This window comes from Octopus bimaculoides, chromosome 1, assembly GCF_046866305.1.
Source record: "Octopus bimaculoides isolate indiv1 chromosome 1, ASM4686630v1, whole genome shotgun sequence".
NCBI lineage: Eukaryota > Metazoa > Mollusca > Cephalopoda > Octopoda > Octopodidae > Octopus > Octopus bimaculoides.
The window spans coordinates 182,958,878-182,976,419 of NC_142928.1; the positions used below are offsets into that span (position 1 = coordinate 182,958,878).

Below are 17,542 nucleotides of genomic sequence, written 5' to 3' on the forward strand. Positions count from 1 at the left end.
TAAATTGCAACACGCAATATAAACAACAAGGAGGTGGGAGTGCTACAAGATGTTACATGTTTTAATTCAAATGTTTGATGTGAGTGCATCATTGCGAGATGGCTGAAACGTGGTTGTTGAACTTGCTAAATATAGCAGCCAAATTTTACTCATATCACAACGAACCGTTTTAAAACCAGCAAATATATTATATTTGGCTAACAGAAAAAAAAAGAAAAAAGGACAGTGAAGCTGGTCTGCCTTTGATCGTAGGCCTGCTCGCTTGGGGATTATCAACAACTACTGACGTGTAAAAACAGTTCTCGATGCCACTCTAATAAAAACAATAAGGATAATGATTACTGCTATAAATAATAACGGTATTTTTAGAAAACCAGCATTACTTTAATTAAAATTATATCAAGTTCTAGAATTTACGTGACTATATCGATGTGTTGATTAGGCGAATGTGCGAATTTGGACTGTGCTTTATTCTAATAATTCGTATTAAAATGATGAAATGTTCGTTTAAAATGTATATCTATTTTCTATATGATTTATAGGCTGTATAACCGAGATATTAAGCCCTTCGAATGTCTTATGGCTCTTGGAACATTAACCCAATCACAGCAAATTTACAATTAAAAAGCAAGCGCACAAATAAAAACAAAGTAGTGTAAAAAGATCATGTTGGCTTTCGCATTTGCTAATTTGTTTTTTCGTTTCCAAGTAAAGTTAAAGATCAAAGTAGCATTGCAACTTACCAATAGTAATTATACTGTATATTAACGACTTTTAACAATAAAACAATTCAACATTGTTACAGATGATACCTCAGAATATTAAAATGGCGACACATTGGTCTTCACTGTGAACTAACCGGAAATGTAATTCTTGAAGCAGACTGTATAACATGGACAAATTTTATTCAAAAATTAAAATAAAATAATATGAATAGTAATAATAAATAATTCCTTTAAAAGATAATTTGAATTTTTTACTCTGCTTTAAAAATGCTACAAGATTATATCTTTTTTCTTCAAATGTAATAAGTGTGTCGCAGTGAAAGATGTTTGTCACAAAAACATTGACGAAATTGGTTTATTTTTCAACTTTTGCAGATCTTCCTCGATAAATTTTTTCTTATTTTCCCTTTTTCTTTTAATGTTTAAATGATATTTTAAGCTATATAAAATACTGGCCTATTTTAATAGAATTTTATAGATATCTTGGTTTCCGTTTAGAATCTACGAATAAATAATTCCACTGCTTGCCGTCTGCTACTAAACAAGGGTTGTGGAAATTAAGGGAGAACGTATAACAAAATCCATCAAATTCATAAAAATAGGATTTTAAAATTAAAATTTTGAGGAATGCAAATTGACTGATTTTATTTTTCTTAATCATTTTTCAATTATTCTTCTATGGAGTTTTATATTTGTCTGAATTTACCAACTCCTGTAATTACGCTAATAATGAATTTGTTATTAGGTCTGGAGGAAAGAGCGATGCCAAAGTCTTTTAAAAGCCCATATTCTTTCTTTGCCCTAGTACTAGTGAGATTAATGTCATTAACGTTCTTCTTAAACTGTCTTAAGTCGATGATTACGGAGAAATAATTCTTGAGGGTTGATGTTTTCGGGAACAAAAGACTAGATGAAATGGATAGTACAGAGTGAGTTGTACACAACATGGATGCTAAAAGGAGAAACGAGTGAGATAAGAGTGTCTGGGTGGAGGTAACAACAATCAGTTAGTACCGAGGAGCAAATGCCATTCTAGAATTAATAGAAAGTATAGAAAAAGAAAAGAGTAAATCTGGAGGCCAGAGGTTGGAGTGTGTCCATGATAGACTTTATGCTGCTAGCTACATCCCAGATGTGAAAACTACTCGATGGTGGAGTACTGCTCTCACATCCGACTATTCGTTTTTATATTTTACATATGTAATATGCGTAATGTCACAAATTTAGATGTACCTGATTTTCTAAACGACACACCTACCTATATTACTCTATGAAGTCACATCCAAATGCCCTATAAGATGAGGATTGATGCTGTGTGCATCTGGGTTCACCAAAGTATGCATTTGAGCATGTGCAATAGCATAACTGGGAGAAGACAAGGAGCGGTTCGCCAAGGGGTGACACTTTTGTATCGAGGACTACATTATTTCTTAAACTCATGAGCTGCCCCAGTTGGCACACCCTCTAGCTACGCCACTGGGTTTATTTATATGTTGTGCTTATTGAGAGGGAAGAGGGTAGTGTTTCTCAGGCATATATATATAATACATCTACGAAATGAAGGCGGACCGTCACCATATCCACTTCCCTTTTGGGTTTTTTTTCTTTTTTTTTTTGACGGTCCACCTTGTCCACCAAAATAAACAGCGAGCAAAACTACTGAACAAAACATTTTAATCTGTTTGTCAGAATGAGCATGTATGTCTGTTTGTTCATTTTACGTCCATTTTCTCATACTAGCATGGGTTGGTGAAATACTTATCATAGCTGTGTTTTACAGATGGATTTCCTTCCTGTTGTTGACAAAGAATTTTTTTTTTATATCACTTGTCTTTGAAAGCTCTGAGTTAAAGGACAATTTGTCGAGAGACTGTTATAGTATCACTTTGGCAGCACCTGCTAAACAACAGCAGCAAAAATAAATATATTGATGCAGTGCTGAAAAGTGAAGTGAGCAATATTGTAAGAGTTGGCAGTGAGCTCCTCAAGAAGCACTCTCTTCCTGATTATCTCCTATACAGCCCCAAAACAGCTGGGCTCTCTTACCTCAGAGAAGACCTGGATGGGAAGTACTCAGCATACAAAGAAAAAAAAAGACTATGCATAGGTATGTTGCCCGGAAGCTTGAAGAAGACAGTAGAATTGACACAAAGCACAGCCCACTACATCACATTGCACTTTGAGGGTTATGCATTTGCAATCCAGGAACAGGAGATTTGCCACTAAGTACCTGATGAATAAGAAAGATAGTGACACTCTTGTAATCCCAAGGTGCAACCACATGTGTAGGCTATGTCATGTTTCGGTAGAAGACATCACACATGTGATTAGCAGCTGTCCTAAAATGTTGTCATGGTACTACCTCCCTATGCGGCACGATGTTGTTGCTGAAACAATTTACAATGCCATCTCAAAAAAAGACTGTCCTGAAATAAACTTAGAAAATCCCTCTATTATGGAATATGTTCATAAACCCCAACTCAAGGAATACTGGTGGAATATCTCCATCAAAACTTCTGTCAAATGTAAACAGAACAGGCCAGATATTGTTGTTTGGGACAGAGGGGCAAAGGTATGTACCATCATAGAGGTCAGCTGCCCTGCAGATATAAATATCTCTTTGAAAATCAAAGAAAAAGAGGATGTCTATGGACAACTGCTTCAAAACCTCCAGCTTCTACATCTAGACTATGAATTCATATTCATACTAATAATAATTGGAGCACTAGGTTTTGTTAGTAAATGCTGAAAGGAGAATCTAGATAAACTGGTATTTTCAGAAAGAGAAATTGACCAGCTAATTCATACATTTCTGTGAGTGGAACAGTAAAAATATGCTAGACTTTTCTCAAGTTCCAAATGTGAATTTGTCTGTGTTAACAACATCTTAAAGATGGAGTCTTGTATCTTTGTTGGAAACCGGCTCCCTCCTCAATGGAAGATTTATAATAATTAACAAATAGAAGACATACATACATACATACATACAGTTTTTATTTATCAATTATACACACCAAGTATTTGTTGGCCCAAGTTCACAGCAGAAGACACTCACAGAAGGTACTACACAGTGAAGTAGAACCACATGGTTACAAAGCAAATTTTATATCCACACAACCATACATACACCTATGAGTATGTGTGAGAATATTTTTGTTGACATACTTAGCAGTGTGTGTGTATGCTAGTTGTGATAGCAGTTCTAGACAAGTGAAAATTCAGCAGATGAAAATTTGAGAAGGTAACTGATGACTGTTACTATTGGTGGGTTGTATTAACAGCAATGAAAATGGTTTTAAAATATGGCACAAGGCTGGCAATTTTGAAGGGAGTGGGGTTAGTTGTTTGCATCAACCCCTGTACTTCCATGATATTTCATTTTTATCAATCCCAGACATACATGCACACAAATATACACATAGAGTAAGAGAATGAGAGAAAGGGGTTGACAGAAAGAGGTAGAGAACAAGAGATATATTAAAACGTCTGGTGTCAAAGAGTTAGTGTTGAATCAGTGAAGGAAAATACATAGTATCAAAGTGGCTGCTTGCCAAAATGTCTCATACCCTAGAAACAATGGGACTAAGCACTCAGCAACACAAGAATGATAGTAGTTCTCACTGTCTAACTGCTGCAGTGAATGACTATTCTCATCCCCATGTGCCTGAGGCACAACTTGTGTTGTGTCTTCAGGCTCTGTTCAGGATATATAAGGTTAGTGGGTTCTAGATTTTCTGTCTTGATTTATTGTTGTGGCTGATTTTGTTTGACTTCACTTCCTCACAGACACTATCAGGCAGGAAAGGTTTTAGCTCAGAGTTTCTGGCTCCTAGTCTGGTTGGAGGCCCAGCCTACTGAGTTATTTTACAGGGCTTAGAAAGACTGAAGGAGTGTTGCAAAAAGTGTGTGGATCTGAGAGGGGAATATGTTCAATAAAATCATAATTAATTGACCCTCCTGTATTTTCTTCTGCCAAAAGCCAGGAACTTTTCAACACCCCCTCGTATATATATTATATTCTTTTTTTTTTCAATATTATCTAGGTAATAACCTTATAATGTACATTTAAAAGCTTCTATGCAGTCATCAGTTGCCATATACCATCATATAGCAGGGTTAAGCTGGATATACATGTGGTTACTCCTTAAGCTGGATGTGTGTGTGTGTGGGGGGTGGGTGCTCTATTAAAATCATTCGCTAACTGTGGTGTGGTCATTATCGCTTGTCCTGTCAACAAATTATCCACTCATTTCTTGTTTCCTTGTGAAATAAAAGATCCCTTACTTGAAAAACAGGTAAGAGTTAGCAACAGAAAGGGCATCAAACAGTAAAAAGAAACATCTTTAAGCCATGCATAGAAAAATGAAAGTAAAAATAAAAGAGCACAATGACGTGCTTTGATGGGAAAAGAATATAATATTGTTTATCAGTCAGCACAATTGTTTAATCTTTTGTATGGTTCTTATCTGATGGATTAATGTGCAGATGAAAACATTTGTATTGTTTAAACAATTAGGTTTCATCCATATGAAATCCATTTAATTGATTGGTAGATTCACTCATTGACATACTTTAACCACAAGTTCTCACATATGTGCTTTCCTGTTTCACTCATTGCCACTTCTGTCTCTGCAAACTGGACATCATTTACATCAGCCTCACCCATCTGGGTGGGACTGCAAAGTTTGTGTGTACTTTCTCTTTATTTCTTGGACTAACTTACACCCCTTGGTCAAACATTAATTATTAAATAGCATTATAGAAAGGGATATTGTATTCTAATTGGAATAAATATAGATGGGAATTGCTTTTTTTTTGTGCCACTCAAACAAATGGTAAATATATGTCATTGATATATTTTTCACAGATCAATATTGCCTAATTGATTGAACTGTCTTATAATATATTTTCAAGGTTCTGCTTGCAGATGTTTAAATACTACTGTCCAGTCTTTACAGGCTTGTAAAAACAGACAGTAATTGATGAATGGTGATGACATAAGTGGTGTTAAATAGAAAAGAAAAAAAAAACTTGGATGACTATATAGGTTGAGTAAAGTTGTTTATTGTTAATCAGTTATGGTTGTTAAGCACCAGATTAATGCTGATCTAGCAAATTTGCAATCAAAACTTTTTCAGCCATATTCATCCAGTTTGAAGAAGTCTAATAGATTCATTGCTTGTCCTTAGGCTAGAGGCTAATGTATCATAGGATGCCACTGTTAGTGATTCATTTGCTCCCAAGAATTAAAACCTTAGTTTTCATGCCTATGTCTATTGTTTTCTGAATCTGCACTCAGAATTTATGAGTGTCACCTGTCAGATTTGCAACTCTCTTTGATGAAAACTGAATTTGATTTAGATAGATAATCCAATGTCATTGTCAAAGGCCAACCTCTGACATTAGTACAGCTGTAATAGAAAAGCTTCCTCTTTCCCTTTTGAGATGTCAGACAGTTAAAATGGCAATTCTTTTTCTATCTGCACCTTTCAGAGAGTTAACATCTCTCTCTCTTTTCCTCGGTCATGCAAATAACTAATTTGTCGTCAATGGCAAACCTCACTCAAGCTTTATATTCAATACCTTTCTCTTTCCACACAATTTAATAGTAAACTTCTACAACAGAGATTCTCTGTCAAATCTGATTAACATTTGTATTTACTTCCAACTCTTTGCAGTTGTGAAAAATTTTGTAATGGTTGAATGAAATCTATAATGAGTATAAATCATCTTGCGTTAATATCTTTGAAGGCATCTAGAAATTATTAACTTACTGGCAGTCTGGTGGTTACAATGATGACTGTTCCAGTTGATCCAATCAATGGAACAACCTGCTCCTGACATTACCATATATGCCAGAGTACAGGATGGAATTTGAGCTTTAAAAAAATCACCCCAAAACTAGTACATTTGCTGTGTATTATAGTAGGTGATTTACAATATTTGGCTGCTTTTTGAAAAGAACTGGATGAATTTAAACAACCAAGACTGCAGAATTGTTACATACAAAGTTTCCTGATTGAAACATAGTTAAAATTTTATTGAAACACAAGAAAACAGAGACTTCAGGAGCCATTGGGGCAGCTATAACTCACCCAATACCTTTAGCTATAAAGCTTACACCTTCAGCACTGGAGCTGTTTTCCACTAAAACTTGGGGTAGTCTTATAAGCAAGTATAGCTCAAAACCTACTTTTTAAATGGAAATCTTGGGCGGGGGTGGGGGTGGGGGCCGTCTTGGTACACTCAGTCATTTTATATGTCAGCATATATGGTAACATGCAAGTGACTGACTACTCCACTGACATGTACTCTTAACATAGTTCTCAAGTAGACACAGTATGATACAGAATGCGACTAGGCTGGTTCTTTGAAATACAGGTACAACCCATTTTTCCTAACTGAGTGAATTGGAGCAATGCAAAATAAAGTGTCTTGCTCAAAGACACAACATGCTGGGAATCGAACTCATGACCTTATGATTGTGAGTTGAATACTTTAACCACTAAGCCACATGCCTTCTCATGAGAACTTGCAATACGCAGCCCTTCTTCAAACCCAGCCTTTTTCTCAACCAACCTTCTCAACTTGCAGCCATACCCAAACTTCCTATCAATTACAATTAAACTTACATATCCCTAAAACTGTGGCAGAGATTAAGGTTACTGCACCCATAGTCGAGCAAAATAAGGCATTAAAATACAGTGATCTGTTGAATGCCATGAGAATTGCCCCCAAATATTTTAGAAGGGTACACCAATTTTCCTTGGGATGAGGCATAATTCAGGCAGAAGGCATGTCTCTACATTATTTATTTACTGATTCCCTTTCTTTTTTTTTTATTCTCCAATTTCCTATTGTTTACTTCATAAACCATGTTCTTTTTCGCTGAATTATTGTGTACCTTCAGTATGTATTATGTTAAAGTTACCAGATGTAGTGGTATAATTGTGATTGTTATTGGTAGAGTGTTTGAGAAAAGGCTGTCATCATCATCATCATCATCGTTTAACATCCGCTTTCCATGCTAGCATGGGTTGGACGATTTGACTGAGGACTGGTGAACTGGATGGCTGCACCAGGCTCCAATCTGATCTGGCAGAGTTTCTACAGCTGGATGCCCTTCCTAACGCCGACCACTCCGAGAGTGTAGTGGGTGCTTTTACGTGCCACCAGCACGAGGGCCAGTCACACGGTACTGGCGATGGCCACGCTCAAAATGGTGTTTTTTATGTGCCACCTGCACAGGAGCCAGTCCAGTGGCACTGGTAATGACCTCGCTTGAATGATTTTCTAATGTGCCACCGACACAAGTGCCAGTAAGGTAACGCTGGTAACAATCACGTTCAAATGGTGCTATTTACGGGCCACTAGCACAGAAGCCAGACAGCTGCTCTGGCTATGATTATGCTCGGACAGTGCTAAGCTGTGTAAAGCTGAATGTCGCGCAGTTGGTAGTTTTGGGTTGCTTGAAAAGAATGACACAATAAATGTTCATATTTACAGCTATTACTTAACTGTTACAAGGTTTATCGCAACTGCAATGAGATGGAAGTAGATTACAAATGTTCGTCTGCTAAGAGAGTATCTCTTGGTGTAGTTGTAGTAGGCTTACTGCTAAGTCATGTGGAAGAAGACTCTAAAATAAAGCTTGTACAAGGTTTGCCATTGACAAGTTAGATGTCAGCTTGTGACTGAGGAAAAGAGAATAAGAGAGAAATTGACTCTCTCTCTCTCTTTCTTTCTTTGTGAATGTATTTCTCTTTATGTGTATGAGAAGAGTGAAAGTGTTTATGTCATTTGTGTTCAATTAATTGAAGGTGAGGAACTGGGGAAGAATAGGATCAGTGATGTCACGTGAACAACTGAGGGATCTTGTTGGAAAGACAGGAACAAGGGAGGTCATGTGAGTGGAAGCCTGACTAGCATGGGCCTCTTTTGCTTTGGGGCTGTCGCTCAGGATGGACATGGTGGCCATGTGAGTCCAGGGAATTTGCTATTAGGTTCTGGCCATAGCTATATCTCAGCTGGAAATGATCAAAGTTATAACAGGATCTGAGGGGTAGGTGAACTACCCTCTTTCCCTCATACCACATTAATAAATTGTAATATCTCTCTATTACTCTCTCTTTTTGTATGCGTATATCTCTGCACATACATGTGCACAAGTGAGTGTGTGAGTTTGCCACCAGTGCCAAAAATTATAGTTGCCAAAAACAAGCTGAATGTCCAGTCATCCATGCCAAATCATGAGAGTCCAAACATCAGTGCCCAGTTGTCTCATTCAGATTTGGAAGACAGTTAATAGATATTTTATCTTTACATGAAAATAGGCCAAGCAATGATGCACATAGAAGTCCACTCAATTGATTCTATAGTTAGATATGGTTGTAAGAGAGTTTATTTAGAGTGTGATAGAAATACATTATTGATTATTTTTAACAATTTCGCATTTTCTGAATATAACATAGTGTCATTTAAAAATATATGCTTAAAATAAATCTTTTAACGAAGTTGCTCAAATAGAAATGAAGCTATAAATAACAGCTCATATATTTGGGGGAAAAAAACCACATTTATTTTTATTTTTCACTTGTTTCAGTCAATTGACTGCTGGGGCGCAACCTTGAAAGGTTTTAGTTATGCAGATTGAACCTAGTACTTGTTTGGTAGCTATTCTGTTGGTTTCTGTTTGTCAAACTGCTAAGTTACAGGGATATAAACAAACCAACACTGGTTGTGAAGTAGTAGAGAGCAGAGGACAAACACTAACACAAATATTCACACACAGGTGCAGGCGTGGTTGTGTGGTAAGAAGCTTGCTTCCCAACTACATAGTTCTAGGTTCAGTCCCACTACGTGACACCTTGGGCAAGTGTCTTCTACCATAGCCTCAGGCTGTGAGTGGATTTGGCCAATGGAAACTGAAAGAAGCCCATTGTATGAAGGGAGTGTCAATGGAAAAGAGAAATTGACAACCATCCAGACATCTGATTAGTATTTTTTCTTATATATAATGCCTGTACATCACCTCCAAACCTTCCAATATATATACATATGCATATATATCTTTATGTGTGTGTTTATCTCCCCACCACTGCTTGACAACTGATGTTGGTATGTTTATGTCTCTGTAACTTAGTGGTTCAGCAAAAGAGACTGATAGTCCTGGGATTGATTTCTTTGACTAAAACCTTTTGAGGTAGTGCTCCAGCATGGTTGCAGTCAAATGACTGAAACATGTAAAGGATAGAAGAATATACATACAATGGGCTTTTGTAGTTTTCATCTACCAAATTCATTCACAAGGCAATGGTCAGCCTGGGGCTTTGGGATATGAGACTTGCCCAAGGTGCCATGCAGTAGAACTGAGCCTGAAACCATATGGTTGCAAAGCAAGCTTCTTATGATGCTCATGATAAAAGAGGGGAATGGAACCACATGTCTGCCACAGACCAGATGGCTTTGATACATCAATTTGAAAACATAATATTTATAGGCGCAGGAGTGGCTGTGTGGTAAGTAGCTGGCTTACCAACCACATGGTTCCTGGTGCAGTCCCACTGCGTGGCACCTTGGGCTAGTGTCTTCTACTATAGCCTCGGGCCGACCAAAGCCTTGTGAGTGGATTTGGTAGACGGAAACTGAAAGAAGCCCGTCGTATATATGTATATATATATATGTGTGTATATGTATGTGTGTCTGTGTTTGTCCCCCCCACCATCGCTTGACAACTGATGTTGGTGTGTTTATGTCCCCGTAATCTAGCAGCTCAGCAAAAAGAGACCAATAGAATAAGTATTAGGCTTACAAAGAATAAGTCCTGGGGTCAATTAGCTCGACTAAAGGCGGTGCTCCAGCATGGCCGCAATCAAATGACTGAAACAAGTAAAAGAGTAAAGAGTATAAAAAGATTAATTTTCAAATTTTTCAAAGCTTCGAAAAATGGTGTAAAAAACAAAATAATATTGCTTTTATCATATACTTGTTTCAGTTATTGGACTGCAGCCATGCTGAGGCACTGCCTTGAAGGGTTTAGTTAAACAAATTGAGTTCAGTACTTAGATTTTAAGCTCAGTACTTATTGTATCAGTGTCTTTTGTTGAACCACTCAGTTACAGGGTTATAAACAAACCAACACTGGTTACTAAGCATGGGAGTGGGGAATTAACACAAAGACACACATATACTTCCATACATATATGAAGTGACTCTCTAAAGATGAGGTTGATATCAATTCATCTCAGATATTTTAATTGGTTAAACTAAAATTTGAACTCATGTAACTGTGTTCAGTAGGGTAGAATTTTGTGCCCACATGGCAAACCTTCATTCACCAACGTACTACATCATTGGCTCATTAATGTGGTGTGTTTTCCCTGTCCTTCTTTTACTCCTTCACAGGTATTACAATGTCTCCTGGTGTTCCATACCAGTTGCACTACACAAGGCATCCATTTCTTTACCTCTTGTCATCTCGACTCTGTCTCAGCCCCAAAACCATACACTAAATGCTTTTCTCCAATCCTTGCACTGGAGAACTTTCTGGAACATCTACCTGACAACTCAGGTATTTCTGCAAGAATTAACTTGCAGAAACTCAAACTAAATACCAACCATATTGGCATCAACAGACTGAGAGAAACTTCAAATGCTATCATCATCATAATTTAATGTTTACTTTTCCATGCTTGCATGGGTCAGACGGAATTTGTCGAAGCAGATTTTTCTACAACCAGATGTTCTTCATGCTGCCAATCCTCACCTGTTTCCAAGCAAAGTAATATTTTAGCCAGGTATGTTTTTCATGGAAGACTGGAAACAAACAACCTCACTTGTATGATGGAGATGCTTGTTTACACCCATCAAATGATGTCAAGACAAGAGTACATAAATATATATATATATATATGCAAGCGTTGGACAAAATAATGGAAACACCTAGCATCATAATTTTGAAATATCTATAGAACTGTCAAAAGCTCGTTTATTTTTATGTTTTTTAGTTTATTATTAGTGTTGCTTAATATGTTTGCTAAAATTGCTGTTTCTTTTCAGATATCAGAAAAAGATAATTAAAATGACAGATCTATTGGACTTTCAAAGAGATCAAATTGTTGATGTTCATATGGCAGATGCTAGCGTAACGAAAACAGTCAAAATGTTTGGTGAATCAAGAAGTACTGTCTCGAAAGTAACAACAGTCTTTGAGAAAGAGGGAAAAACCTCCTTGTCAAAACAAAACTTCGGAAGAAAACCAAAACTTTCAGATAGGGACCGTCGGACTCTTATGTGAATTGTTAGAAAGTACAGCTTCTAAAATTACTGCAGAGCTTAATGACCACCTAGAGAACCCAGTTTCCACAGAAACTGTTTGCCGGGAGCTGCACAAAGCCGGATTTCATGGGAGGGCTGCAATCAGAAAACCACTACTTTCAAAAACAAACATTACAAAGCATTTAGAGTGGAGTAAAAACCTACACAGTTAGTCCCTAGAGCAGTGGAAGAATGTTATTTTCTTGATGAGTCATCCTTTACCTTATTTCCCACCACTGGCCGAGTATATGTGTGGAGACAGCCAAAAGAAGCATTTGACCCAGCCTACCTTCTTCCATCTGTTAAACATGGAGGAGGATCTGTGATGATCGGGGGTGGGGTGGGGTGGGGGTGGGGGCTATATCTTGGAAATCCACTGGCCCAATGGTTTTCCTTCATGGCAGAATTAATAGTAAAGACTATTTAAGCATTTTATCTGATCAAATTCATCCTATGGTTGCAGAATTATTTCCGGAGGGAAACTTAATCTTTCAGGATGATAATGCACCAACTCACAGAGCTAAAGTTTTTACTGAATGGCACAAGGAACATTCTAGTGAAGTTGAACATCTTATCTGGTCACCACAGTTCCCAGATCTCAATATTATAGAACATTTATGGTGCATTTTAGAAAAACAAGTAAGGAGTTGATATCCTCCACCATCATCACTACAAGAACTGGAGACTGTTTTAGCTGAAGAATGGACAAAAATTCCTTTGGAAACAATTCAAACTTTGTATGAGTCCATACTTCGTAGAATTCAAGCTGTAATTACTGCCAAAGGCGGTCCTACCCCATATTAAAATAAATTTGTTTGAAATTTTGATCCCTGTATATATCTATGCATATACATACATACATACATACATACATCTCATCATTTAATGTCCGTTTTTCATGCTGGCACGGGTTTAACAGTTTGGTTGAAACTGGTAAGCTGGGGAGCTGCGCCAGGTTTCAATCTTATTTGGTATGGTTTCTATGGCTGGATGCCCTTCCTAACACCAACAATATATATATATATATATATATAAATTCAATAATAGGATGAATTCTTTTATAAGAATTTATCAAGTAGCTAGCGTGAAAAAAATCTCATAAGGGAAAAAATCCATCATTTATTCCCCAAAATATATTTATTTATATAAGGGCATTACTATACAAGAATGCCTCACGCTAAGAGGGACTCTAAGGTCAGACTACCATAGGGGTGGGACAAAATAATGGAAACACCTTAAAATTTCAAAAAGCACCCAGACCTCAGTTAAACTGTCCAACCCATGCCAGCATGGAAAACGGACATTAAATGATGATGATGATGCTATATATATGTGTGAGTGTGTGTGTGTGTATAAAAGCACCCAATCCCCACTGTAGAGTGGTTGGTGTTAGAAAGGGCATCCAGCTGTAAAAACAGTAACAGAAGCCAGGTGCAGTCTTCTGCCTGGCTGGTTCTGTGAAATCTTCCCACCCATACCAGCATGACCATGACAGAGAAAGTTGAGCAGAGAATCTGCATCAAAATTTGCCAAAAGCTTGGCAATACCTGCTCAGAGGTCTACACAAAGTGTTCAGAAAGTTTTCATAATTTTCAACACAACCAAGGATATCTTGTGCAACTGAAACCCAAATGTCTTTTTGGCACAAACTTGGTAGACATGTGTCTCATCCAAATTTTCAGTGATAATGAACTGAACTGAACTGTAACTAATCTGCACATCCCCTGATAATTCATGGATGGTGATTTGACGATTTCTACTCACAGCTGCATGCACATCTGTGATGTTTTTTTGATCATTTTGGAAATGTCTGAACCATTCGTACACTTGTGTGCAGCTCATACACACCTCTCCAACTTTGCATAGGCCTCTACACACATTCCTTCCAAGCGCTGCTGTAAACAGTGGAAGTGAGCTAGAATGTTAAAACTTAGTGCACATGCACAACGGCATTTAAGGTCATTCTTTGCCAAGCGGCTTTACTCTGCATGCCTTAACTTTGTTATTATGGCAACAGTCCGGATACTTATTGATCAAACCTCGCTTTTTTAGCTGCTATTTCTGAACTTCGGTATGTGGTGAAGCAAATGTTTGCTGATCCCTTAATTATGTTTATAAATGTATATGAACTTTTAAATAAATTCTCCACCGATAAAGGTGCTTACATACCGAAGGGCTTGGTAAAAATTATTAGTTGTTGATTTATTAATAAATTAATAAATTGATAAACCTTTACCCTTTTAATTTATATATATATATATATATATATACTCTCACTTTACTCTTTTACTTGTTTCAGTCATTTGACTGCGGCCATGCTGGAGCACCACCTTTAGTCGAGCAAATTGACCCCAGGACTTATTCTTTGTAAGCCTAGTACTTATTTTATCAGTCTATTTTGCCGAACCGCTAAGTTATCGGGACGTAAACACACCAGCATCGGTTGTCAAGCGATGTTGGGGGGGGGACAAACACACACACACATATATGTATACATATATACAATGGGCTTCTTTCAGTTTCCGTCTACCAAATCCACTCACAAGGCTTTGGTTGGCCCGAGGCTATAGTAAAAGACACTTGCCCAAAGTGCCACGCAGTGGGACTGAACCCGAAACCATGTGGTTGGTAAGCAAGCTACTTACCACACAGCCACTCCTTCGCCTACACACACACACACACACACACACACACATCCACATCCAAATGTGAAGGGCTTCCTTCAGATTCTGTCAACCAAATCCACCCACAAGGCTATAGACAGTTTTTCATCTTTTTTTGAATAAATAATTAAAAAAACAATTTAAGTTTTAATAAAGAACACGGAACACATTATAAAATGACAAACATTAATAGATTTGATTCATGGAACTTTTATTTCAGTTAGAATTTGAAATCAATAGTTTTTTTTTTTTTTCCATAAACAAAATAAATGTGTCAGGAAAGTAAATATATAAATATCAATAAAGCAAGATAATCATAACAACAGGAGCTGGTGTAAGATAAAATATCACAATCTATTGAACAACAATAATTGATAACAAAGATCTTCAAAATAACGGCTGATTTGAGAAACTTTCATAGCAGATCTTTGGTTTATATTTCAATATGTAGTGGGAGAGTGAACTGTTCAGCTGGATTTTCTATTTGCACAGCTTCATGAAGTTCACAGGTGGTGAAGTGTGGCAAACTTGTAGTTTAATTGGATAGTAGAAACATAGGTATAGAAAGGGTGAAGAAAACAAAATCATGGCAAAACAGGTACAGGATATATACAATCATCAAAGCTGATGAGTTAAATCGGTTGCTACTGCGAGTTTCTCATTATGTGCGTTCCTGCTGGGCAATAAAAAGATGAGTCAAGTTTTTGTCATCTAAAGAAACTGAGTAGAAACAGAGAGAATCATCTTCTTGGAACAAATAAATAAACTCTACTACATGAATTAAGTAGTCTTCCACCCATTTCTACACACACACACACACACACAGTGATACATACAAACCTTGGCAAATTAACTTACAAGCACCTCTGCATATCTTTGGCTAAACAGATTACTCTGAATAAATGTGTTCTAGGTAATTCAACTGGTCACTTCAGCATATATGTTTGTATACTATGTACTTTTATGCACACACACACACACACACATTTAAGTATATACATTCATATATATATATATATATTGTATAATGTAACTATGTCCAATTTGATTCATATAAGACAATTATGCACAAATGCAAAAGTAACTTCAACTCACACATTTTGTATTAAACATATTTAACACAAATAATTTAATATTAATAATAATAACAATAAAAAATTGCAATTTCGTTTTAAAAACCGTGTCCACTGAATTTTATAAATATGGAATGTCGCACATAATAAATTCTACATATTTTTTTCTCATACAAAGATTAATAAAATATCTTGAAGTTATACTAGTGTGTGTCAACAACCTGCTTACTGGTGCAGGTCAACAAGAAAAAAAAAAAAAGACTTACATACACAGAAAAGTTAGTGGAGTTAGTAAAAGCAAAGAGAAAATATTTTAAAATATATACTGACTAACAAAGTGCATGACAATATAAAAATAAATAAAATTTCAACACATGTACAAGACAAAAGGCTATGATATACACAGACAAATGACGGTATGTCAAAACAAAGACATGTTATGACATGGTTAAGAGGATTAGCATGAGTGTAGAACACTAGAGAAGTAAAAGTCTGTGACGTCCATTAGCAATCTGATGGATACTCAGTTAGTTTTGACAATGAGCATTCAGGTGTTCGATCAACTAAACTGCTTGACTGTTAAATTAACATGTGGCCAAGTATTCCACAGACATGTGAACCCTTAATGTAATTCTCCGGCTATGTGTACATGACACAATATGTGACAAGCTAAACCTTTGAATTACAAGTACAAATAATTCAACAGGCTTCCACACAGTTTCTATTCACCTAATTTGATGTACAAGGCTTAGGTGGATTTGGAACTGAGCTAAAAGACGTTTGCTGAAGATGCTACACAATAGGGTTGAACCTAGTATCTTGTGGTTGTGAAACAAACTTCTTAACCACTTGGACAACTCGCATGTACACCAGCAATCTAGTAAATATCAACAAGACAAAAATTTAATAAATATATAAATAAATAAATTGAAGGAACTAGAAAAGGTAAACAAAACAATGGAGCAAAGAGAATAAATATATAAAAAAAAAACAATTATTGGTTAATAATGGTAGACTGAATTTTATAAAATGCTTTACAAAATCTGTTTTTACAATTGTATGTATATATGCATACACAACATACATACACAAACACATACATACATATATACACACACACACATTTATATATATATAAGTACACACATATACATGTGTGTATGTAAGTATATATATATATATATATACACATACATATTCACACACACTTATATATGCATATGCATACACATGTATGTATGCATGTGTATATATGTGTGCATATATATATATATATATATATATAAATGTATAACTGCATGGGTGTGTGTGTGTGCACACACATACTCACAATTTAAAAATTCAGATTTGAAATTCTTTATTGTTCACAATATAGAAATATAGAAACAGCATTTAGTGCTCAGCAAATTATTTTTCCATTTTTCTCTTCAGTGAATTTGTAGCATAAATATAAAAAAAAAATTAAAAAACACACAAAAAAAAGACACACACACACACACATAAAAAAAAATCTAATAAAACAAATGAAAACAAACAATAAAAAAATTCTTGAACAATCAATTGCAAATTGCAATTATTGGGATTGTTTCATATGCATTTCTCCAATAGTTTTAAAAAGAGTTATTCTTGAGGAGAAACATGATAATGGACTGAAAGCCTGTTTTAAATTATATACAATGGTGGTGCATCAGCATGGCCGCAGCTCTAAGCTGAAACTTAAAAAAAAAAAAAAAAAAAAAGGTAATTTACAGTAATGGCTTTGATT

The 17,542-nt window shown here is 36.1% G+C and overlaps 1 protein-coding gene across 2 annotated transcripts in view; it reads right to left on the reverse strand.

The window, feature by feature from the left end:
• LOC106873024 (uncharacterized) overlaps nt 1–871 on the reverse strand; it is a 56,443-nt gene extending 55,572 nt beyond the window's left edge. The window contains exon 1 of one of the 2 annotated variants that reach the window (XM_089363505.1): nt 744–871. The gene's annotated coding sequence lies outside the window, so the exon portion shown is untranslated. The remainder of the gene's footprint in view (nt 1–743) is intronic. The other variant, XM_089363501.1, reaches the window with a different exon arrangement.
• Between the last annotated feature and the right edge of the window lie 16,671 nt (nt 872–17,542).